The 26,380-nt window shown below is 37.3% G+C and overlaps 1 protein-coding gene and 1 pseudogene across 7 annotated transcripts in view; both read left to right on the forward strand.

The window, feature by feature from the left end:
* PDE4B (phosphodiesterase 4B) overlaps positions 1-26,380 on the forward strand; it is a 564,992-nt gene that overhangs the window by 112,180 nt on the left and 426,432 nt on the right. The gene's annotated exons all lie outside the window — the stretch shown is intronic.
* Positions 21,046-22,630, forward strand: LOC109447506 (aldehyde dehydrogenase, mitochondrial; annotated as a pseudogene).

Raw genomic sequence — 26,380 nt, forward strand, 5'->3', positions numbered from 1 at the left:
TTCTTCTTCAATCAGTGGTTTTCAATAGGGAGTAAAAAGCACAGGCAATGATCATATCAGCATTTCATGTGGTTCTTTTAAAGCTCTAATTGTGTATATTCCTAGCTAAGGTTATTAGGTGTGTATAAATAGTATAGAATTACATAGAAAATTGTAGTAGACATTCATGCTACTCAATAATATTTTCAGTTCTACTCCTTCTGAGCTCAGGATATGTCCTCTGCTTCTTCTTTGAAGTTAATGTAACCTTATGACTTTCTATGATGAACGAAGGTGAGCAAAATTGAGCAACGTCACCTGGACTTGGAGTAATTTGCATGAGTAAGAAATAAACTTGTGTCATATTAACCACTTAGACATTAGGGATCACTTGTTACTGTTGCATAATCTAGCCTGTCCTTACTGAAAGAACGATAAGCATCATTGTGAGCTTTTATAAATTGGTAGAAGTACATAATTAAGTATATATAATAAGTAATGTATAAGTAATAAATACATATAATTATGGAAGTGGGTTTCAACCAGATTTTAACTATAAAAATATTTCCTCAAATACACACTTACAGAGATTCCCAACATATAAAGAAATAAATTGTGCAACTACTGTGTCAAAAGCAGAAGCTGGATTGGCTTCCTCTGGCCAGCCTTCCCATCTCTCCCTGCACCAGACTTTGAGGCCTCTGAGATCCTTGGGGCTCATTTGTTGAATTCCTAAGCCTTCACAAAGCTTAATTTAACAACTACAGGAAGATAGATTTTAGCTCAAGAAAAGGAAGTGTTTTATTTTTATTTTTATTTTTTTTGTCAAAAATATCCAAAGACAGAATGTTTTACTGAAGTAGTGAGTGTCATCATAGTAGGAAATGTTAAAGCATTGATTGGTTATATTAGGCAGGTATGTGGTAGGAGACGTCTTGTTATTGACTGGCCATTTCTAGCCCTGGAGTTTATGATTCTTAGGCCTCTTCCAATGGACAAGCTTCTCTATTATTCTTTTTTTTTTTTTTTAATGAGCTGGCGGGAGCATGAATGGACTGCTTCCAATCATTGACATCTTTTTTTTTTTTTTAAATTAAAGTTTATTGGGGTGACAATTGTTAGTAAAGTTACATAGATTTCATTCTGTAATACATTATCTATAGCTCACATTGTATGTTCACCATCCAGAGTCAGTTCTCCTTCCATCACCATATATTAGACCCCGTTTAGCCTCTTCTAGAGCCCCCCTCCCCCTTTACCCTCTGGTAACCCGTAAACTATTGTCTATGTCTATAAGTTTTTGTTCCTTCATTTGTTTGTCTTGTTCTTTTGTCATTTTCAGTTTTATATACCACATATCAGTAAAATCATATGGTTCTCTATTTTTTCTGTCTGACTTATTTCACTTAGCGTTATAATCTCAAGAGCCATCCATGTTGTCACAAATGGTACTATTTCATCTTTTCTTACCGCCGAATAGTATTCCATTGTGAATATATACCACAACTTCTTTATCCATTCATCTATCGAAGGACATTTTGGTTGTTCTATTATTCTTTACCTCTTTCCCTCCCTTATTTTCATTTTCCTAATTTATCACTTCTTTATATTAAAAGCCTCTCCCACTGCCTGTCCCTGTCCCTGTCTCTCTCTCTCTCTCCCTCCATTTGTGTGTTGTATCCAGCTTGTACTGAGCCAAGAGAACTGGATTGTAAAATTTCAGGAATTTTTGAACCCAGTTATTAATCACAGACATTATTAAAAATTCAAAGATGTAAACTTACAATTAGGTAAATTTTAAAGCAAGGTAATAATACTCAAACTCATCACTTCATAATGACTTTGCTACATTTTATTATTACTCATGCTCTTGAGGTTATTTACATCTATCATATCTGTATGGTGAAAATGTACAATAGTGTGCTACTGAGCATCACCCCCAACTTTACTGTCAGTGATGCAGCTTGCAATCAGCCACGGTGGGCATATTTATATCAAAAAAAGTCATCAAACACTAAAAATCAGAGCCTTTTTCAGGAGAATTGCTTGTTAAACATTTACCAGCATACTACTGTGATCACTGTATCTCTCTCTGACTCTAGAATTTTAACTCCATAAGGATACATACTTTGTTAGTGTCAGAGGAAAAAAAACATCCAGCCTAAGAGAAAACTTATAAGACTTTATTTGAGCCAAACTGACGACAACTGCCAGGAAGCAAAATCTCAATGGATTGAGAAAATGCTCTGGAAAATGGCTGTTTTGCAACTTATTTTGTACATTAGAATCAAAGGAGGAGGGTTACATGAAATCCATTGGTGGTAGATTAAGAGGCGGGAGAAAGCAAAGCAGGGAAATCTCTGGAATTGGATAAAAAGTAAGTTGGAGAGACAGATACTTCTTTTACATTGGTGGATACAGGATAGTTAATAGTTACCATTTTACAGCACATAGAGAAGGTAATCAGGGGGCAAGAACAATGAGGGATTCTGTAGTTTCCTGCTCTGGTGTGGTAGGTTGTGCCCCGGGGGTTCCAGAAGAAGGAATTACTCTGAATTTCCAAGGGCATGTTATCTTAGCTGAAAAATAAACAATAGACAGGCTCACATAAGATAAAGATTGACCTTTATCAAGGAAGCTACAGTCCCAAGATGTGACTACCGGCCATGACCCCCTTTAGTTAGTTTGTAAGGCCTGCCATGCAGCCCTTCCCTGAGCTTGTCAGGTTTAGTATGTGGCCCCTTTTTCATCCTTTTTGACAGTTGGGTAGCTAACAGGAGCTACATTCTTTTGTTTATTAGTCAGTAATCCTTCTACTAGACAGTTACCCTCCCTGGGTCTCATTTTCCTTACATGTAACTGAAGTGGTTAGACCAGATGGTCACTAAGGCTTTTTATTGCTCTAGCATTCTGTGCTTATACTGAGTAACATACTTACACTATATTCTTATAATTTTTGTATCTCGTATGTCTCTCCATCTCCATCTCTAGCTCTATCATTACCCGAAAGATTACTTTTCTCTTACTGTATATTTTAGACCATGCTGCCTAAAGGGTTATCTGTAGACAGAAAGAGTATGGGTCTTTATGGAAGTAAAGGAACATGCTGACCATCCAATCTCTGTTCTCTCTTCTTATAAGAGAGACTCTTTGCTTTATTTAGAGTCCTCGTCGGGCTTGAAGCAGTCAAAAAATGCTGATTCTAAAAGAGGATTCAGAACTCAGGGAAAATACTTCCTTTTTTATTTCCACTTTTTAAATTTTCCATTGATATTTTCTGAGTAGAATTCTCTCACAATATGAGAGAGGTCAATTGCTGAAGGTGCTCATTGTCTACTTTTCTAACTTGAATATACCAACGAGCACCAGGTATTTGTCATGGAGCCACCATGGTGATAGATATTCTAGACCTAAAGACATGAAGAGCAAAAATTTTTTGCTTTTTTCTTTATAGACTACATCAAATAATACCCCTGTACGTAGAGGTATCACCTCTAAATGGACGGCGTCTGGACTAATATTTCTCACACCTGGTTCACAGGGATAAAGATGCTCTCTCTAATAGCCTCGCTGCTGCAGTAGCCTGAGCACCAGAGTGTACGATGAAAGCTGGCGGGCGACCTTGTTGGGATATGATTTTGTTTTAAGCACATATAATGTTTTGTACTTTTGTGGTGTATTTTTCCTCCTTTGGATGTAAAACATCATCATAAAAATGAAATATAAATATATATATATATACACATATATATATTTAGTTTCATAGCTAGGTGAGCTATGCATAGTTAGTTGTGTAAAGGGGTTTTTTCCTCCATGATTTCTTTTTCTGTTCAAATTAGAACTGTGTCTCTAACCAGTGAAGCCTCTGAATGTAATTTGTATTTAAAGTGCCTAAGAATTGACATTGTTTTTTGAAACAGGTTAAGGTATTTCACTGATAATTTTTGCCATTTTGTGCTTTAGATCATTAAAAAATTGTGCATAATGACAAGGAATTTAATTGCCTGCTGGTTGTGCAAGAGGACATTAGAGATTATGTGGAAATAAAAGCTACAGCAGAAACATGCACTTTTCAAGATTTAATAAGGTGTCTAATTTAGAAATAATTTTCTTTGTACAACTTTCATTCTGGTCCCTCTGATTCTTGTTCCTCCAGATTGTTGCAATTTTTTAAGCCATTTTTTTGCATGAGCAGATAGAGCTAGTGATTGATCTAGCTCTGGGAGATGACTTGATGACACCAGCTTACTCTAATTGCCTTGCTTTAATTCCTTTTTCTTTATTAGGAAAGGCAGAAAAACAATTCCTGCTTTTGCTGCATGTTTCGTAAAGCTCTTCTAATATTAATCATTTCTACTGATTTATAAGCACTTGGGTTTCTGTTGCTTAAAAATCACAAGTGCAAGCAGAAGATTTTGTGAAACCAGAAAAGACCTTGAAGCTAATACATGCTTTGTATAATCTCATTGTGTTGGATGATGAACTTAAAAAGGTTGTGTCTTGGTGTAGAATTAACCCCTGGTCGTTCGCAGAATGTAAAAGATTTTATTAGACTCTACAAGAGTAAGAGAAGATTCATTGAAAGTCAAAAAGAGAGAGAAAGGGAGTTCTGTTTGGAACTAGCTAAGGTAGTATTGCCAGGGCAGAGCCCAATGGGGACAGCTGCACCGATGAGAAGGACTGCTGGGGTTTTATATTTTTCCATGCAGGATGTAGGGTGCTTGTCAGCTTGCAGGGGGGCTGCCGTTACAATTGTTTTCTCCTGGGAACTGTTCTGTTTCCATCTATGATGGATGTCAGCTTGTAGGGAGTTGCTGTTGTGATTGGGGGCTATTCTCTTCCTACCTATGATGAATGTAAGGTGCTTGGCAGCCTGCAGGTGCAGTGCTGGCCAGGGGATTCAGAGCCAAGCGGTTAATGTTTAGCTTGTTCCTGTTAGCCCACAAGCTGGCTCCTGTAACTCGTTGCCTGTCCCATCCTGCCAGCTCACAAGCCCACTCCTGTCAACTCTTTCCTTGTCTCATCAGGTTGTACTAGGGAAAATAATTTATTTCTGAAAACTAGTTGTAACTAGTGGCTTGTGTAGTAGGCATATGTAAGATACGGAAATTTGCTCTGTCCTTCAGGATTTGGAGATAATTATAATAGCTGAAGTTACAATCCCTACCCTAAAATCCCTATACTTTTAACTTTCAGCTTTCCTAGATTTGGCCTAAGTTATTATGTAAGATGCATATTTTTCTGTAATTTTAATGCAGGAAAATAAAAGAAATAAACAAAGTGAAGGTAGTATATGTGCACATTACAGTGCATGAAAAAAAGATGATAAAGTTAACAGAAAGTTAAACTGTGACATCTAACCATGTCTTTAAAACTCAGTTAATAAATAGTCTAGCAAGCAGGAAAGAAAAAGAAAGAAAAGGCATCAGAATTGGAAAGGAAGAAGTAAAATTGTCTCTGTTTGCAGATGACATGTTTTTATATAGGGAAAAGCATAAAGACCCCACAAAAATGTTAGCTCTAATGAACGAGTTCAATGAAGCTGCAGGATACAAAATTAACATAAAAATTAGTAACATTTCTGTACACTAACAACAAGGTGTCCGACAAAGAAAGAAAACGATCCCATTTACAATAAAAAAACAGTTGTTAGCTACATTATTCCTCAGAAAACATAGTAAGGATTGTGGTTTAAATATGACTACATATACAGTTAACCCTTGAACAATGCAGGCATTTGGGGAACTGACCTCTGCGCAGTAGAAAATCCACAAACATAACTTTTTACTCCTCCAAAACTTAACTATTACCTAGTTGCCTACTGCTGACTGGAAGCCTTACCAATAACATAAACAGTTGATTAACACATATTTTATATGTTATATATATTATATACTATATTCTTACAATAAACTAGAGAAAAGAAAATGTTATTAAGAAAATCATAAGAGACAATACTTTTACAGTATTTATTGAAAATAATCCATGTATAAATGGTTCCACCCAGTTCAAACCCATGTTGTTGAAAGGTCAACTGAATAACCGTGGAAAGTATGTAAAAGTTGTAATACAAGCCAATAAATGTAAATTCCTCAAAATAAATACAGATCAGACCAAGAAGCTATGTACTGTGTAGCACTTTAAAATAATTACTTAAAAGAATGAAAGTTAAAAAAATATATAGGTTTTAAACTTGATGCAAAAAAAAATCTAATTGGATTAAAAAAATGATTTACTTTAGACATTAAAATGTCATGATTTTAATAAAATGAATAGTTGTACTTTTATTATAACCTCTTAAAAGTTTAGTTGATTTGTCATTAGTATTTTTCTGTATTATGATAAACATTAACAATACTAAAAACTAAACAAAGCAACAGGTCCATGATATAGCCTGGGAAAATAGAAATAACAATTAAAAAAAAAGGTTTCCAGAAAATATGAGGTATTTGAGGTCATGAACCATCTCCTACATTGTTTTAGATAGATACCTTAGGAGTACTTATTAGTTACGAGCCCTGCACTGGGTACTGGATGAAGACAAACTTCCCATCTTCAAAGACAGAAGAAATGACTCGCCTTTGTTCTTTGTATAGGTATTATTCATCTCTGCACTTTTAGCACCTAGCACAGAGCTCCACACATAAAAATTACTCAGTATCTGCTTGTTGAATATTTGTTGGAACACTGAAAAATTAAGATTTTGGAATCACTAAGTTGAGTCACGTTTGGGCTTCTCAGAAATTTTGTAAATGGAAGAAAACACAGGCATAAGATCTCTCGGATTTGTTGGGATGCAAATTATTGAACCCTATTCAAATAATAGCACTGCAGTTAGAGTTTATAATGTTAAACATTTCTATTTATATTAACACTTAATATAGTAGAAAGAGCAGGAGTCTGGGGTAAGATACCTGTGTGATTTTAAGTAAGTAGCCTACTATCTTTGAATCTGAGACTTTTCATCTTTAACATGAGGGCCAAGGAAATGGGTTTTTAACCTAAAGTCACAAATGACCTTAAGGGAGGCTTTGAATGACTTTGAACGGTATGCAAAATGATGTAGGGATGTTTGAGAATACATATTTGTACTTGGAGTGGATCCAAACTTCCATAGGTTCTCAGGAGTCTATTCTCTCTGCCCCCAAGTTTAATTTCTGTTGTAAATTATCTCTAGAGTTTTTTTTACTTTAGAAAATAGTCTTTAGTGTGCAAAAATTCTATTCAGTAGATTAAAATTAGGAAATATGCTTTTCAGCTCATTATTGTGCAAGAGAAATCCCATTTCGGGTTATTCTCTGTTTCCTAACCTAGTCGAATAACCCATCAAGCAGCTAATGAAAATTTATTGATAATCATTATATATTCTGAACTGTTTTAACAAAAGGGAATAGTGAAGGGCATACCAATATCTTTCTTTAAAAAACCAGTTATCTAATTAGGAAGACAACCTAATCTTTAATTTCATTGTAGTCATGGAGATGAACCCCACGCCATGGAAAATTGGAGGGAAGCTATATTTAAGACTATACTGCTATAAGTGAGATAGAGATTAGTTCTAGCTGATGTATTAAGGAGGTATTTTTAAGGTGTTGTATTAATCCATTCGTACAAGACACATTTATTGAGTACTGACTATATGCCAGGCACAAAATGTACTAATAAATAATATATGGTCTCTCAACATTAAGGACTGTTGTAGTGTAGGAAATAGACACAGAAACAAATAATGACAGTATTATGATCCAGTATTTTCAGATACGATAAAGGTACATGGGAAAACAGAAGAGTTCCTGTAAGCTGACCTATAAGGTGGTCTCAGTGGTCTCAAGGCTAATTGAGTGATGCAATAAATAAACAACTAAAACTTAGCACAACATATATTGTATCAAAATTTACTCTGAAGTGCCATGCAGCTTCCGAAGAAGAGGACTTCTCTGTCACCCATGGGGAAGGGAATCACAGGGCACAATCAAGAAAAGGCTTTGTGACAGGTGTGGAACCATGACTGTGGTGGGATTTAACAATAGTGGAGACGAGCAGAGAGGGAGCAGCAGGAGTAAAGACACTGGCGAAGGGCATGCTTGGGAAACAGCATGTTGTCCAGTACACCTGGAGCACAGGGTGTTCGAAAGTGCATAATTGGTGGGGAAATTATTAGATCCCTAGGAAGTGTACGGATAACAGAGAGGAGAAAGATGAGACTGGAGATTCAGATGGAGGCCATTTCTTAAAAGACCTTATCCGTCATGTTAAGCTATTATGGATTTATTCTGAAGCCCCTGGGATACACTGAGGGATTATGAATATGAAGCGATGAGGTGATGTTTGAGGTATATTACACGTAGTCACCAGCAAGAGTGAGGCTGAATACATTCCCCAAACTGTATTTCATATCGCCATGACTATATTGTAACTGCTGATTTGTACTTCTAATCCCTTCACCTTCTATAAAGGTTACATAGGGTGCTGATGGGCACTGGACTTATCGGGGGGATCACTTCATAGACTGTGTAGATGCCTGACCACTGCACTATATACCTGAAGCTGAAGTTGAATAATATTGAATGTCAACTATAATGAAATATATATATATATATATATATATATATATATATATATATATATATTTAATATATCTATATATCTATATCAAAGGGGTAGTAGATTGGGGGTGGTTATCACTTTGTGAGGGGTGAAAATGTCTATTACATTGCTTTGTACATCTGAAACTCAAAAAAAAAAAAAAGAAAGAGTGAGGCTGAGAAGGCCCAGCTTCGTACACACTAGAAACATACTCAGACCTCTTAGGATGGTGTGAGGAAAATCCCTAAGGATGATAGTTTCAACAGATTCATTTGCTAGCTTCTCCTTCAGTATTTGGCTTCACCCTTTGGAGGCTAGATACTCTAATTCCTGTATGGGAAACTTTGCCCTTTCCTTCCCCAAGGTACAGCTATTAAGAGAGCCCATGAAATTTCCCACTACTAAAGCCATCGAGCAGCTATGAGAGGCACCCCATGTTAACACTTAAGAAACTTGATATATTTTAAACTTAGTTTTTCCGCTTCCTAGATATCTGACTTCAGAGCATGTTCATTAGTATATCTAAACTGGAGTTTCTTCATCTGAGAAACAAGGCTGAAAGTTCATTAGAAAATACTTACATTTAATCACTTTGTTGTATTATGTTTTAATCAGTAAATGAGGAAAGACAGGATGTATTTTTTCGAAGTCTGCTTTTTTTCTTTCATTTGCAAAAAAGAAGTTTTGCACCCAAACATATTATTCTTCCAATTTTTTAAAGGATAATGATATATATTTTTTGAAGCTGTAATTTAAAATTTCCTTTCAGTTAAATATAATTCTAAAAATGGCATATCTTTACATATACTTGCTTGGTGAAATTGAGTATTACTTGCCTGTTTCTAGATGGGAATAAGACAATTATAGACATTTCTGGTAGTGAAGTTGCCATATGGGCTAATATGAGTGTATGGCTTAGTTAGATTATTTTATTTAAGTTTCAGGTCCTTAATTTTTTTCTGTTTTTTTTTTTTTACCTTGTATTTGATCTTGAAGGAAACAAAGTACCATCAAATTGCATTTATCTCAAACATTTCTTATCCACATGTCTTCAATATATAATCATAATACTTGGTACATCTGAAGTGCCTGACATCTGGCGTTCATAGATTGCTTTATAAAGATGGACTTAAGCCTTGTGGGCGAGGTAGCAAAAGCAGTCAACAGTGTAAGAGCATTTATTGGATACTAATGATTGCACTGGTGCTGTAGGGGGTAACCAATTTGAGAAGGAAAAAGTTTTCTGTGCTTTCAGGTAGCCTACAATTTATCCAGGTGGTCCAAACACAAATGCTTTCCTTTTAATTTTTTTAATATTAGTCTCCAGTGTACAAAACAACATAATGATTAGACATTTACACCCCTCACAAAGTGATAACCCCCCAAGTCTACTACCCCTTTGACATTCTATATAGCTGTCATAGTACCATTGACTATATTCCCTATGCTGTACTTTGCACTCCAAGACCACATGTATATATAAACATATATATATATATATATATATATATATATATATATATATATATATATATGTATATATGTATATATGTATATATATATTTAATTATAGTAGACATTCGATACTATTCTACTTCAGCTTCAGGTGTACAGCACAGTGGTCAGTCATCTACACAGTCGATGAAGTGAACCCCCCACACAAATACATTTTTGAAGAATAAAAGTAGTACACTTAGGAGTATGGCATTGCCTTGATGATGGTTCTACTATTATAGAAGAATTGTGTTCTCAGAGCTGGAATCTTTGTGTTCTTCTTGGCAAATGGAAACTTTCCATTTAAACTGGTTTACTCATTACTATGAACTTGGCAGCCAAAAATGCTTTACAAATTCATTTTGTATTGGATTAGAAATTACAAAAAAAATGCAAACAAAACAAAACAAAAATTCATCTGGGTTTTTCATAATTTCTTCTATGACAGGAGTTTTGTTCCAAGACTGTCTAGTGACCAAACCCAAAAGGCTGTAGTATGTAGTTTTTTTCCCCCCTCCGCCAACCACATCACTTGAAAGAGTAATAACTAAACACGGGAGATGAAAAGAAGGAGGGGAAAGACACAGGACATTCTTTTCTGTTTCTTGGCTCAAAAGAAGGATGGTGTGACCAGTTGGACAATTTTCCAGAAATAATACATAGATGAATGGACCAGTTGTTTTTATTACAGAATTATGAAGGAATTTTAAGGTGAAAATGGTTTGTAAAGTGGCTCTGTCAGGAGTAGTTTTGTTGAAGTTTGCATTACTTCAGTGAGCTGTAGTTGGACATACAAAGTGATAACCATAGACAGTCCCAGCTGTTGAATTTGAACTGTGGTGGAGAGTTCTGCCTAGCCCCTTTTATCCCCAAAGACCCCTTCAGATTGGGGAAGTCAAATCTTCCTTGAGTTCTCTCCACCTAACATTTCTGTGCTCTGGGTTTCTATGACATGACATTGTTTTCAATTAGTATTGCAGGCAATTTCTCCTTCTCTGGATAATATCATTTGATGTAACATCCAACATAGTATCTTCAGCAGTTTTTAGAAGTGAGCTTATATGATGTACTTATTTCCACAGTTGTAAACATCATAAATGATTTGTTGAGAAATGTACATCCATTGTAGTATAAATATGAAAGTCTTTTATTTTTTCAAGTCTAACTTGCTATGCGAGTCCCGTTAACCTCTTCACAACACCTTGGATAGATTCTATAGCTTCCTAGGCATTTTTGGTTAACTTAGTTTAGTTTAAAACATCATTCTGATATCTGAATCAAGGCTCCCTCCTCCTCTAGTGTGGGGTGGAGATATAACACTGACTTCATTGTAGCAGGGCGGCATGGTCTGCCTCAAAGGTATCTTTGGCCACTTTACTCTTCAAGGTTAAGCTCTTTTGGTTTGGGGAAAAGTGGGCAGAATGAAGGAATAAGGAAACATATCTTGTAGTGTAACTGGTTTCATGCTGGTGATGCTAGAAAGTGTGTCTGCTGTCATTGTAGTCCATCCTGGCTCTCACGGATCCTGGTGGCCCCTGGTAATACGGGGGGATGTCCACATGGGTGCGGTGCATGGTCCTCTCGGATAGTGTGAAGCTTTACGCCTCTTCCTCTTTATCCCCAAGGACCCCTTCAGATTGGGGAAGTCAAATCTTCCTTGAGTTCTGCATCTCCCTTCTCTGGATAGATGTCCCGTCACAGGAATTCCTGAGCACCTGCCAGATCCTCCCAGCACCTTCTGAGAGGCTTAGAGCATAAGGCAGAGGGTTCCCATCTTTTCTTCATAGCACACTCTACCATAGTCTCTTTAAGCCTTGGTGGCCAGGCACTTCAGTGGGCTTTCCATGTTCAGAAATCTCTTGTCCAGAAAAAGGTCACTTGTCACTGTAACTTTAGGGTGTATATTCTTCCTCATCTTTCTCAACTCCATGATAGCACTAGTGCAGGCCTGCAGATTTGATCTCCTTAGGAAGCATTCAGTGAGGGTGGATGTCAGGACTTTCCAGGATCGATGAATGAGTCTCTAGAGGTCTCTCTCACTTAGTTCCAGCAAGGGAAAAGCATGGAGAGAGGAGGGACTGGCCTCCATTCTTGAGTTCTGCACTTACCAAAGCTTGTAGGGACTGACAGCAAGCTTCGTAGAGTTGGAGGAATATTTAAATATTTGATGAATTATATTTCAACAGATGGATACAGGGAAAGATTGTGGGATTTTAGATAGAGAGATTAAAATGAACACCGAGGTAAGAAACCATAGGACATGTGTGGACACCAAGAAATAGTCCAGTTTCATTGTGGCATAGGGGGTAATGATTAAGTTGCAGAAAGGAGAAAAATTTGGGACGTAGTATGCTAGGTTAGTTTAGGAAGGGTTATGGAGCCATTAAATGTTTTAACCAAGAGACGAATAAAATTATGATTTTGTTGAAAAGCTGTTATTGTGTCAATCATGGGTCCTTCTCTTAGCCTCCCTCTTTACACTGAGAATGTCTCTCAATCAATGTCAGATTATAGCAGAATGGACATCTCTAAAATGTGGAACTTGGTGAGTTCCCAGGCCTTATTGCATTTCTCAGTAGCCTGTATGTGAGTGACACAACTGAATTTACAGTCCCTTGTTTATTGTCATTCCTTCCTTCATGTGATTGTGGCACATAGAGAACTCAAAAAGAGATAGTACCAAGGGAAAGTCTAAGAGATAGAGACTCTTTAGTGTAATATCATCATTCAGTATCAAGTCCTTAGCTTTGATCATCTGGGCAGTCAATTTGGTCAATAAAATAAGAGTTAAGTAAGCTCAGGGGGACAACTTCATTAAAATAAATGAACAGAGATTAATGTATTAACCAATTTTGTGAATTCATTAATGTTTAAATCAACCATGAGATACAATTTTAACTAGTAAATGGACCAATTTTTAAAGAGTAAACGTACATGTGATGAATTTTTAAAATTTTCTTTTTCTAAATTAAATTTATTGAGGTGGCATTGGTTAGTAAAATTGTTAATATATAGGTTTCAAGTGTCTATTTCTATAATCCATCATCTATATATTGCATTACGTGTTTAGCACCCAAAGTTAGTTTTTGACAAATGTGTAGAACTGTGCACCATCAGCCACAATCTGCATGTAGATCTTTCCATTATCCTTAATTGCCTGCCCCTTCTGCCAAGTTCCAGTCACTTCCCAGACCCCACTCTCAGCCTCAGGCAACCACTAATGTGCTTTCTCTCAATAGAGGTTAACTTTTCTTTCTAAAGCTTTCTATAAATGGAATCATATAGTATGTACTCTTTGGTGGGTGGCTTCTCTTGTTCAACAAAATGTTTCTGAGATTCACTCATGCTGTTTCACATACCAATAGTTCATTCTTTTTTATTGCTGACAATTTTTGTTGTATTGATATACTACAAATTGTTCATCCATTTATCTGTCGATGAATATTTGAGTTGTTTTCAACTTTTAGCTATTATAAATGAAGCTACTCTGTATATTTATGCCTGAGTCTTTTTGTGGATGTAAGTTTTCATTTCTCATGGTTTATTAGTCAGGGTTCAATCAAGCGATAGAAACCACGCAGTAATTTGAAGGGAAAGTTTAATTGAAAAACATGATGAAAATAATTAAGTAGGTAATTATTAATAGGAGATTATTACTAGAGGATTTGAGTAATGAAGAATTGGCTACTAAGAGGTAAAGAGAATTCTAAAGAATATAAGACTAGCAGCATAGGCAGCAGCCACTGCTCCTAGAACTGAGAGAGAACACCCAAGGAGGAGGCTCCTCCCTTTCCTGAGCTGAGATCTAGGGCTCATTTGAGAGGGTACGGCCATGGCTCAATGGATTGTAGAGAATTTCCAGGAGGTGCCTCACCGACAGGACTCACTGGATATCTGTCTTCAGGAGTGCTGGAGAGGAGAGGAAGTGTCCACAGGGAGGAGCGAAACTCTGGATCTCACTGCAGAGATACCCAGTAGGGGCCTGGGAAGCTGTCCAAGGTACCTAGTTTGGCATACTCACTGGGAAATTACTGTCTGGGGTACCAAGGGAATGACTGTTTACCCAGAGCGGGCACACGTGGCACTGAATAGAGACGTATCCTAAAAGAATGCTGAAGGCAGTTGGTCAAGTGGAGTTGCCTTGAGAGTGATACTTCTCTCTGAATGCCAAAGCTGTTCAAGGGAAGGTGCTTAGCAGGAGGTACTGGTGGGGAAGCTGCTCTATGGGTCATGGGGGAAACTATTCACAGTGAGGTGCCCCGACAATGGCATTTCACTACAAAGCTGCCTGATGGAGTGCCAAGTGAAGCTGCATTTCAGAAGGTGCCATATGCTTTTGGTCATGGGGCCCTGCAGGAAAAAAATGTGTGTATTACAAGAGCCTGACGTGAGTAGGACCCCAGAACCAGAAAGAGAAATGCTTTTCTTTTCCATTGTATTTCCAGAACCCTCTACTACAAAGCTTAGCATTGTATACTCTAGCAAAGGAGAAATATTTACAGGATTCAGCTCTGCTATCACAGAGCAGGCAATGAGAGGTGGATATGGAGCTGGGAGTTAATAAACTGATAACTGATACACTTGGTAACTACATAGGAGTGGAATTGCTGAGTCACATGTTACTACTGTATGTTTATATAAGAAATTGCCAAATGTTTTTCAAAGTGGTTGTACCATTTACATTCCCACCAGCCAGCAGTGTATGAGAGTTTTAGTGGCTCCACATTATCACAAACACTTGGTATTATCAGAATTTTTACATCTAGCTATTGTAGTGAATTTGGTATGGTATATCTTTTTGGCATATCTTTTTGGTTTTACTTAATCTTTCCCTGATGGCAAATGATGTTGATAACCTTTTTATTTGCTTATTGGTCATTTGTATATCTTTTCTGATAAGTACTTGTTAAAATATTTTATTCATTAAAAACATTAAGTTGTAAGTGGTGTGTGTGTGTGTGTGTGTGTGTGTGTGTGTATTTACACACATATGTATATATTCTGGGTCCATTGGAAGATGTAAGTGTTATGAATGTTTTCTCCCAGTCTGTATCTTACCTTGGCATTTTGTTAATGATGTGCTTCAAAATGCAGAACTTTCAAAATTTGATGAAGTCCAATGTAACAAGTTTTCATAAACAGAGATTTTTATTTTAATCTAATAAATCTTTGCCTAGGTAGCAAATATTTTATCCTATGTTTTATTCTGTAAGTTTTAGAGTGTTAGCTTTTACATTTAGAACTCTGATTCATACCAGATTAATTTTTCTGTACGGGATGAGATAGGGGTTGAGGTTTATATGGGTATGAAAGTGAATCTGCCCCTCTCCCCCAAATAGACATTCAATTGTTCTAGCACCATTAGTTGAAAATAATCTTTTCCTTCCATTGAATTACATTGAACACTCTGTCAAAAATCAATATAATGTATATTCCTTGTCTATTTCTGGATTCTGTGATCTGTTCCATTAATCTATGCTTTTGCCTTATGCCAATACCATGCTGTCTTGATTACAGTAGCTTTATGGTAAAATTTGCAGTTGAACAGTGTAAGTCCTCCGCGTGTCTTTTTCAAAATTGTTTATGCTATTCTAGCTTTTTCTTCTTTTTGCACTTCCATACACATTTTAGAGTCATACTGTCAAAGTCTACAAAAGAGTTTGCTGAGATTTTAATTGTAATTGAGTGCTTTGGGAAGACCTTATATCTGAACAATTTTGGTTTTATCCCAGGAATGTAAGGTTGTAATATGGTATGTTTCTCCACTTATTTAGGTCTTCTTTAGTTTCTTTCCTCAATGCTTTGTAGCTTTCATTGTACAAGTCTAGAGATACATTGTGAAATTTATTCATAAACAATTCATGGTTTTAGATGCTATTTTAAATAGTATTAAAATTTTATTTTCCAACTGTTTGTTGCTGCTAATATATAGAAATAAACTTGATTTTTACATATTGGCATTAAATCACAAGACCTTGTTGAACTTACTTATTTGTTCTAGAAGCTTTTTTTCTAGATTACTTAGGAATTTAGTTTTTTCTTTCTTGTCTATATACCTTTCATTTCCTTTTCTCATGTTGCAGAAATGGCTAGGGTTACTACTATAGTGTTGAATAGAAGCAATAAAATTAGAATCCTTACCTTTTATACTCAATGTTAGGGGGAAATCATTCATTCTTTCATCATTAAGTATGATCTGAGAAGGAGTTTCTGATAGTGATATCTTCCATTGCTAGTTTTCTGAGACAAAAAAAATAATTTTTAATCAGGAATTTTTGGGGGCATCTCTTGAGATGATATGTGTTGTATTATGTTAATGTGGTGAATTACACTGATCAATTTTTGAATGAGAAACCAACCTTACGTTCCTGGGACAAATCTTCGGTTATGGTGTAGTACCCCTGTTTGTATATTGCTTATTATGGTTGGGTGGATTATAGCAATGCTATTGATAGCTTTCCTGGAATCAACGTACAGGGAGATGGAGACTCTTAAGGGTTTTTTTTGCCTCAGCCACAGAGAAGTCTTGTGAATACTGTCAGTCTCAAATACACTCCTCTCAAATTGCCCCACCTCAGTTAAATGCCACCCTGTGTTGCCAGTGGATCATGCCAAATATTTTGGGGTCATCCTTGATGTCTCAACTTCTCTTACAAATCACTCAGTCTTTCAGGAAATTCTGTCAGTTCTACCATCAAAATAGTCCAGCGTCTTGTCACCATTTCCATTGTCACCAGGCTTGTCACCATTAATGGTGTTTGTCACCACTATTTTGTACCTGGAATATTGTAGCTCTCTACCTATTTTCTGTTTTTGTCCCTTACAACCTGTACACACTCCTTCCTTCTGTTGAATGTTGACATAGTACCTAAAGTAATGCTGTTAAAATGTAAGTCAGAACATACTAATTCTCTCCAATGGTTTTCTATCTCACCCAGAGTAAAAGCCAAATTCCTTAGAACAGTCTACAAGGCCATTCATAGACTAACCTCAGCTACTTCTCTTTTCCTGCACACAGTGCATTTTAGACAGTAGTTTCCTTGCTATTTCTCAAATACACTAGGCATGCTTCCACGAGGGAATGGCGTTAGCATTTCCATTCTCTTTGTTTTTTATTTTATGAATCAGATATCCACATTGCTTCTCTCACCATCAGCAGGTTTTTATTAATAGGTCACCTTCTCTGTTAGGTCTTTCCTGATCAACCTATTTTAAAATTATACCCTTCTCCCTCCTCCTTATTCTCTTTCTTTTTGCTGTTTTTTTTCAGTGTGATTGGGCATCATTCAACATAGCTAAATATCTTATCAATTTATTTTGTTAATTTTCTTTCTATCCTGCCTGGATGTAATTTTTTTGTGTTTTAATCACTAGAATATCTCTGTTGCCTAAAACACCACTGAGAACATTGTCTACATTCGAGAGATATTTGTGGAATAAATGAATATTTGAAGTCTATTATCATAGTGACCAGATACTTGTGCCTTCCAGACACAGTATTTCTTTTCCCTTGACAGAGTTGCACACAAAATTTCAGGCTCTTGATCTGTGACTCACACAGACCACCCTGTTGCCACATTCTCTTTTTGCAGGCAGGTTACATAATACCCATGACTAGAGCAGAGCTGTCTTTTGTATTCAAACATATTTTCTGGGCCGTGCGCATTAATTATTTTGCTTGGTCTTGAAAGTCCCAAAATAGACTCAGGTATATAGCTTTTTGAGAGGATAATTTATATGAGAACTAATTTCGTGGTTTCTTTCTGAAGGTTTTCATTCTCAGATGGCAACATTAATTTAAGTTCCAGGGCAACTCATTGTAGTCATCAATAACATCTTTGAAAGTGTTAAAAATGAGTTTAGTTCAGCTGTGAACATTTGAATTCAGATAAGCAGTGTTTATTCCTTGCCACCTCCTTATCATAAATGGTGGTTAGGTGCACAGGCTAACCCACAAAAGCCTATTATATCCCTATGAAGCTGAATGGTAATTCTAATATCATCGTACCTATAAGAATTATAATCTTTTTTTTATATGAGAAAATGTATCCAAGTTCTAAGCAGCTGTGAGGACTCTCTGGCTGCAAGTTCCAAGTAATTGATTTATAGACATTGTTGAAATATAGCTTGATGACATGTGGGGATTACATTTGCTTGGAAATATTTCATTATCTTGGATAACATATGACAATCAACCTTGAAAAATGTTGTAAAACACGAATTAGAAATCTAAAAGCGTTCAGTGGTAACATTTAGGCTCAATTTTACAGTTTTTCATCCTTCTCTCCTGTAAACATGTGGCCCTTTTTACCAGCCTGTACATAGTAGAGCATTCTCTCCTTTTGAGTTTATCTCACCTGGTTAGCAAATCACATAGTAAGTTTGGCCATGTTAACATTTAAAAGCTTAGCAATTTTGTTAATAGAAGGACAGAGAATTTACCATAGAAAGGACCATTGCTGTGGCCCTCATTTTGTTTGCCAAGGCTAAATGAAAGACAGGAGATGCAGTTAAGCTCTGATTTCTGGTCTGGAGCATTTGTGAACAGACTCTATGTTCCAACTGTCATGATGCTATAATTGTGGTCCCTTAGAATCTCAGAATGACCTATAGATAAAAGAGACCAGTTTATCCTCCAGAAAAGTGAACAAACATCCAGATCTCATGATGGCCATTGACAATATAAGATTAGACTATGGGATGTCTCTGGGCTGATGCAATAACTTTGCAAAGGATTTTGTACAGATCCCTATCATTGTTCTCTTCAGCCTCCCTTCCATTACTTACCAACCTTCATTCTGTAATAAACCTTTATGGAGAGAGATGGGAAGAGGGAACCTTTTGCTCCCATTTTAGAGATGTTTGATTTTGGTGCTATGCGAATTCTTAGTTTTTCTCTGGAACTGTTTGAATTTTATTTATTTACTGTACTGCCATATTTTGGCATCCATGCATTCTACCTCAGATATTTGCATATTTCCCTTCTGTACCCAGTATTTCTCAAACTGGCATGTACAGATACCTGGATCTTTGAGAAATTACTTTGGTTATCCATGAGTACAATGAAAATGTTTAGATTTTCTGTTTGATGATATAAAGGAATTGCCATAACATATGCTGGATTACATGGATGCTCATTTTCTGTTGAGTTTACATTTACATTGGAACAAAGTAAAGGTCAATGACATCACAATAATTCATGCAAAAATTTTGACTTAGTTTGAATTGAGAAAAGAGTTGGGAGAATCGAATTATCATACACTGGTACAGGGATATCAAATAAAAAAGGATATATACCGTACCATGTTTCTCTTGCATCAGAATGTACTGGGTGATCGGGTAGATTCTATTTTTGCAAAAATTGCAACTGTTCTTTCCTTTTGTTTTGCAATACAATGAGGATATTTTCATAAACAATATTTTAAAAACATTGGTATTGCATTTTGGATTACTAATATGTTGTTTGTCGCATACAATGACCAAGTTGTTTATCACATACAATGACCAATTGGTTGTCAAAAATGAGTTTCCTAGTAAGGGAAAATAATGAAAATTAACCAGTGGTTAGAATATGCTCAAAACAATAATAATCAAGCCAGCAGTAACTGATATACAATATAAATACTGTAGATAAATGCAGCTTTCTACTAGTTTACTCAATGTTGGCAACTCAGTTTTAGAAAAACATTATATATTAAATTAATGTAGCTAAATTGATTGGTAATTGTTTTGTAATTTTGGTGTGAGGAAATTCCTCCATTCTTCTTATTTCCATGTAAATAACCATTAAGGAAATATTCCTGACATCTTGCTCCAACCCTCATTCTTGTCTATGGAGGAGGAGTGAATTACCTGGTTGGAAGACGGTAACCATCGATTCATTATAGATTGTGGCTGCTCTGTAAACCCAAACTTTCTATGAGCAGGTTGTTCCAAGATCTGGACTAGGAAGGGTTCTGGCAGGAAATGCTTATTCTTTTTTTTATTATTAGTTTCAGGTGCACAAAACAAAGCAACAGTTAGACATCCATCATTTATATCCCTCACACTGTGTCAACCCTCCTCCCCCCATCTGACATCGCACACAGCGCACACAGCCGTTAGAAGGAAATGCTTATTCTTATGCTAAGGTATGTTCTTTAACGCCCTTATCAGTATGAAAGATGATATTTTGATCTCCAATTGTTTGTCTCTTTCTCTTGATTGGTTCTCTTCTTGGGAGAGAGAGGAATTAATCATTATTGAGCCTCTTAAAAATCCCAATAGTTTTCTTTTCACTTATTTTGTAAATTTATTTATTTTTACGGTTATAGGGGAGCAATATGCAAAGGACTTCATGCCTTTTTAATGTTAAATAAGTAAAAGTAAAATTATAATGAAAGTAAGCCAACACCAAGAATGCCTGAGCATGCTTTCCCTTTAACATGCATCCATATATCATTTAACTTAGAGGAAATCTGAGGTAAGAGCACTGTCACTAACATACTCAAACTCAAATTAAAAAGGAGACTAAAGCAATCTGTCTTGAAAATTAAAAAATTAAAGTCAATTTTAAATATATTTAGAATATGATAGTAATGGTAGGTTTTAAAAATTTCCGTCATTCAACATAAAAACAACAATGGCAACAAAACAACTACAATAGCCAGGCCCCAAACCTATAAAAAAAATCTGTAACAAAACTAGCTGGACACACCCCCTGTGCACCGCCCTGCACACTCGCTCCCATCGTAGCACGTTGCATGCTGCTGCGGGCCTTCTTCCCCGCCTGAGCCACTGCCCCCGTCAGCTGCCACCACTCATGCTTTGCCGGCCCCCAACCAGCAGCCCAAGGTCTTCTACAACGAGTGCCACGACACTGTCAGCAAGAAAATAGTCCCCACGGTCAATTGATCCACTGGGGGAGTGATCTACCAGGTAACTAAAGGGGACGAGGAAAACGTGGACAGGGCAGTAAAGGCTGCCTGGGCCGCCTTCCAGCTGGGTTGGCCCTGTCACCGCATGGACGCGTCCAACAGGGTCTGGCTGCTGAACCGCCCGGCTGACCTGATGGAGCAGGAGCGGACCTACTTGGTAGCTTGGGAGACTCTGAATAATGCCGTGTTTCCCAGAAAATAAGGCCTCGCCAGACCATCAGCTCTAGTGCATCTTTTGGAGCAAAAATTAATATAAGACCCGTTCTTATATAATATAATTAATATAATATAATACCAGGTATAATATAATATAATATAATATAATATAATATAATATAATATAATATAATATAATATAATATAATATAATATATAATATATACTGGGTCTTATATAATATAATATAACGTAAGACTGGGTCTTATGTTAATTTTTGCTCCAAAAGATGCCTTAGAGCTGATTGTCTGGCGAGGTCTTATTTTCGGGGAAACAGGGTGGCAAGCCCTTCGTCATCTCCTACCTGGTGGATTTGGACTTGTCCTCAGATGTCTCCCTTACTATGCCGGCTGAGTGGATAAGTACCATGGGAAAAACATTGCCATCGATGGGGACTTCTTCAGTTACACCGGCCATGAACCAGTGGGGGTGTGCGGGCAGATCATCCCGTGGAACTTCCTGCTCTTGATGCAAGCATGGAAACTGGGCCCAGCCTTGGCGACTGGAAAAGTGGTTGTGACGAAGGTGGCTGCGCAGACTCCACTCACCATCCTCTGTGTGTGGCCAACCTGATTAAGGAGGCTGGCTCCACTTCCCCACCCCTGCCCCCAGTGTGGTCAATATTGTTTCTGGACTTGGCCCCACGGCTGGGGCTGTCATCGCCTCCCACGAGGATGTGGACAAAGTGGCCTTCACAGGCTCCACTGAGGTTGACCACCAAATCCAGGTTGCTGCGGGGAATAGTAACCTCAAGAGAGCGACCCTGGAGCCGGAGGAAAAGATCCCCAACATCATGTCAAATGCTGATATGCGTTGGGCCATGGAGCAGGCCCACTTTGCCCTGTTCTCCACCCAGGGCCAGTGCTGCTGTGCTGGCTCCTGGATCTTTGTGCAGGAGGATGTTTACACCGAGTTTAGAGTGGAGCGGAGCGTCACCCTGGCCAAGTCTCGGGCGGTTGGGAACCCCTTTGACTAAGCAGGGGCCACAGGTGGACGAAACTCAGTTTAAGAAGGTCCTTGGCAATATCAAATCTGGGAAGGAGGATGGGGTGAAGCTGCCGTGTGGTGGAGGGGTGGCTGCTAACTGTGGCTACTTCATCCAGCCCACTGTGTTTGGGGATGTGCAAGACGGTATGACCGTCACAAAGGAGGAGATCTTTGGGCCAGTGATGCTGATCCTGAAGTTCAAAACCGTAGAAGAAGTCATTAGGAAAGCCAACAATTCCAACTACTGGCTGGCCACAGCTGTCTTCACAAAGGACTTATCTGTCACAAGCACTCCAGGCTGCTATTGTGTGGGTCAACTGCTATGACATGTTTGGGGCCCAGTCACCATTTGGTGGCTACCAGATGTCTGGGAGTGGCTGGGAGCTGGGAGAGTATGGTCTGCAGGCGTACAAAGTGAAAACAGTCACAAGGTTCCTCAGAAGAACTCCTGAAGAACCAGGCCGGCTTCCTGCTTATCCAGTGATGCAAAGCTCAACAACCGCAGCAGCAGCAAAACCAAGAAAAAAGACCCTTGCCCTCTAAAAGTCTCAAAAGAGAGATTCTGCCACTACATCTCTTGGATCAAGATGGTCCCAGAATTTGATTTCCTGTAGGGTGGGGTGGGGAAGGGAATACGGGAAGCATTTGAAACTTCAATAATATTACCAGCGTTCAGGGTGATTTTTCAAAAACAGATTCAAATGTCTCATCCCGTCCATCTGATACACGTTTGTTACTTGCCCTGATAGTGGAAGAAAAAGCCATTGTTTCCTATTGTACTAACATTGAGGCCACTGCTAGCACCTTGCTTTGTATTCTGGACGAAAACTCATTAAAAACAGTGCTGCTCTTCAAAGAAAAAAACAAACTAGCTAATAAAGTATGAATTCTAAACTATGATCAGGCCAGGTAGAACCACCACCAACAATAACACCTACATCATAACAAGCTCTAGATGTGACTACCTAGTCCTGAAAGTACAGCACAGGAAAATGTTAAACCCCACTACAAGAATATAGTCGGCATATTCTGGTCTGAGGGAAGAAATCCTGCTGAAGAAATGACACCTTTAAGAAATAACTGAAAGAATAAAACAGAATAAAGGGTCTTCAGAGACATATTAACATATTAGCCATTTGGGAATGTATAGATTTTATTAGGATCTTGATTCAAAAAGTATAAAAATTAGAAGACAATATGAATATAACAGTGTTTGATAATATTAACGAATTACAAACTACAATTTTTAAGATGTGATAATAGTATTGTGCTCATTTTTAAAAGAATCTCTAGCTTTTGTAGCTATGTAATAAAATATTTATAGATAAAATAATATAATGCCTAAAGGAGAGAAAATAAAGTGAGGTACAGATGAAAACAGATTGATCATGAATTAATTTTTGAAACTGGGAGATTGAGATTCATTATACTATTCTCTCTCTAGCGTAGAATATGTTTGAAATTTCCTTTAATAAACTTTTTTTTTTTTTAAATCAAGTAAGGGAACAAAAGGATGTTTAAATGAGGATATCAGGACCAGAGGGTGGGCTGTAAGACTTTTGTGACAGTGTTTTTCATAGTACAAAGCGAAGGAAGGCCAAAGCAGATTTCAAAATCCTGAACATCTAGTAAAAATGATTCCAGTTCTGTTCAAATATTATGGCGACCTAGCAATGGGCAAGATCAGATAAGTGTAACCTACTTTCTTTTTAACTTCGTAATATGGTTGTATTTTACTTAAAAAGGTCTGTCTGACAGACTGGCAATTCTCCCAACTTTTTACCCAACCAAAGCCTCCCAGCCTGTGTGATGAGAATGGATTATAGGCTTGCTAGAGCCCTTGGGGTGGCTGGGACATGTAATTTCCTGGACTAGAACTTTCAGCTTCCAGCTGTAAGCGGTCTTGTTTTTTTAGTCTTAATATAATATACTGATATTATAATTTCTTATACCCCGTGAATGCTTGGGAAAAACTAAACTAAATCATAAATCAGATTTGTTATCCTCTCTACTTAAGAACTGTTCTCTGTGGCCTACATTGTTGTTCAGAGTGGTCAGTACCTTTTTTCAAATCAGATAGACATACTTCAGAAAGGAACAGATGTCAATCTGTCAGCTAGCAGATACCTATTGGTTTTCTAGGCATAGTGGGTGGGGAGAATATATACTTTGCTTCACCATATGTTCCTTATAAGAATACCTTTATTTCTCCACTGACTCTGATATTGCAAATTCCACTGACATTGGTATTATAAAAGTCATAGTGGGATGCTCCCCTGCTGTTCAGTGAATGGGAGATGATGATAGAAATGCCTATACTTCATCAGAGGCAGCAGCAATCAGTGACTTGTCCGACTGATAGAATTAGCGTGGGCCACAGGGAATCTAGGAAGCCATCTGGAACCTTAAGAATTAGAAAGTTTATATGAAGTAGAGGTCCTTAATGTCCAATTCAGCACTGAAGACAAGGAGCCTGAGGACTAAGAATAGAACAGGGGAACAAGAACCATGTTTTACATATTCACCCCTTTGTCTCCAGGACCCAGCCCTGAATCAGACGTTTGTTAACCATTTGTTAAACTCATTTATTGAATGACCACCAAGCGCCACTCTAAACTCGGTGTAAACATCCATTCAAGTAAGTTAACCAGCAATAATACAACTATTTTATTGTCACCATATGGGTTTGACTAAGCCAATTCTTGTTTAATTTATAGCCATGAAAAATTATCAGAGAGCATAGAGATAGAGAGCAACATGTTACAACTTAGTTAGGTCCAGGTATAGGTCATTTTAATGGTCTAAAAGCCAGGTAGGTAAGAAAGACAGTATCTGGGTCAAGAGACTTGGACCTATCAAGTTAGAGATGCCAAAATTAGAAGAAGGGCCATCCCATGACGGCCACTATGTTTAAGGCTCTGGGAACCCTGCTCTCTAGTGGGAAACAAGGATTATTAAACACTGTGATGGTACAAGAATGTATAAGGAAGAGAGACAGTTTTGAACAACATTGACTGGTGGCTAAGGGAGGGCTTCACAAAGTGTGAAAATGAGGCTAGGTTTCAAAGGGTGATATACAGAGTCGGGATAACATTTTCCTTCCATTGCTACTCCCTCTTCCAAGTAGCTGAGGTTGGCCATAGAGCACTCATTTATTTATTCGTTCACTGAACAAATATTTATTAAGAACCTACTGTGTGACAGGACCTTTACTAGGCACTGATTCAGCAGGTGAACAGGCACCAATCTATCAAAGAGACAATATGTGGAATACAGATAATCTGAGTCAGGGATGGCGGGTGGAAAAATAGGGGCAGACTTTCACAGATCTCATCCAGGTAGTGGAATGGGAAATGGGAAACCATCTAATTCTTGGCAGATGCTCTAGCCTCAGAAATTTGGGATAAATAAATGTAATTATTTAAATTTTAAAGTTTTGGGGTTGTGAACTAATGTTAGTTGTAACATTTCTGAAAGGGTGAAACAGCAAGGGGTGTATGTGTGTGTGTTTGTGTCTGTTAGGTACAAAGAGTGCAGGAGCTTACAGAACGTCACAGAAAGAATTTGTGAACCGCTGATTGTAACTAATTATTGTGAAATTAAGTAGCAGTTGTCAGTTACCAATGACAAGAAATTACATCCAAGAGTATTAGAACTCCACCCTGTTTTTCTGAGAGGGAGGCTTCATTGTGCATATTTGTTAATTACTGACTAAAGTCCACTCCTTATAATTTCTGAGGTGATGTTTGTGTTAATTTATTTGTGTTGAGTTTTAGTCACCAAAGTGCTGTAATAGAGCCACACTTGCCTTTATCATATTTTGAAAAACGTCTTTTTTTTGTGTGTCTTTTAGTATGAAAGAAAAAATTCCAGTTATTTTTAACTTATAAATCATGATTTTGTTTTTTGTCATCTCATGGAAAGGCTCCTATAAAGGCAATTAGAGCCTTTAGTTGTTATCTCCATAACTTTGACTGTTTTTATTAGAGACAATGAAAATATGAATATGATTGTGGGAAGGATTGGAGAACCAAGACAGCTCACATATGTCATAAGATTAATTTTAGACTTGATATTTTTTCCATTCAATGCTGACTTACTTTCTCCATTGTTACAGTATCATGCAAAGATTTAAAATATCCAAGAAATTTTTACCAGGGAGACAGAGAGAATTATTTCCCAAGAGGATTGATTCATTATAC

The sequence above is a fragment of the Rhinolophus sinicus genome, linkage group LG06 (genome assembly GCF_036562045.2).
Source record: "Rhinolophus sinicus isolate RSC01 linkage group LG06, ASM3656204v1, whole genome shotgun sequence".
NCBI lineage: Eukaryota > Metazoa > Chordata > Mammalia > Chiroptera > Rhinolophidae > Rhinolophus > Rhinolophus sinicus.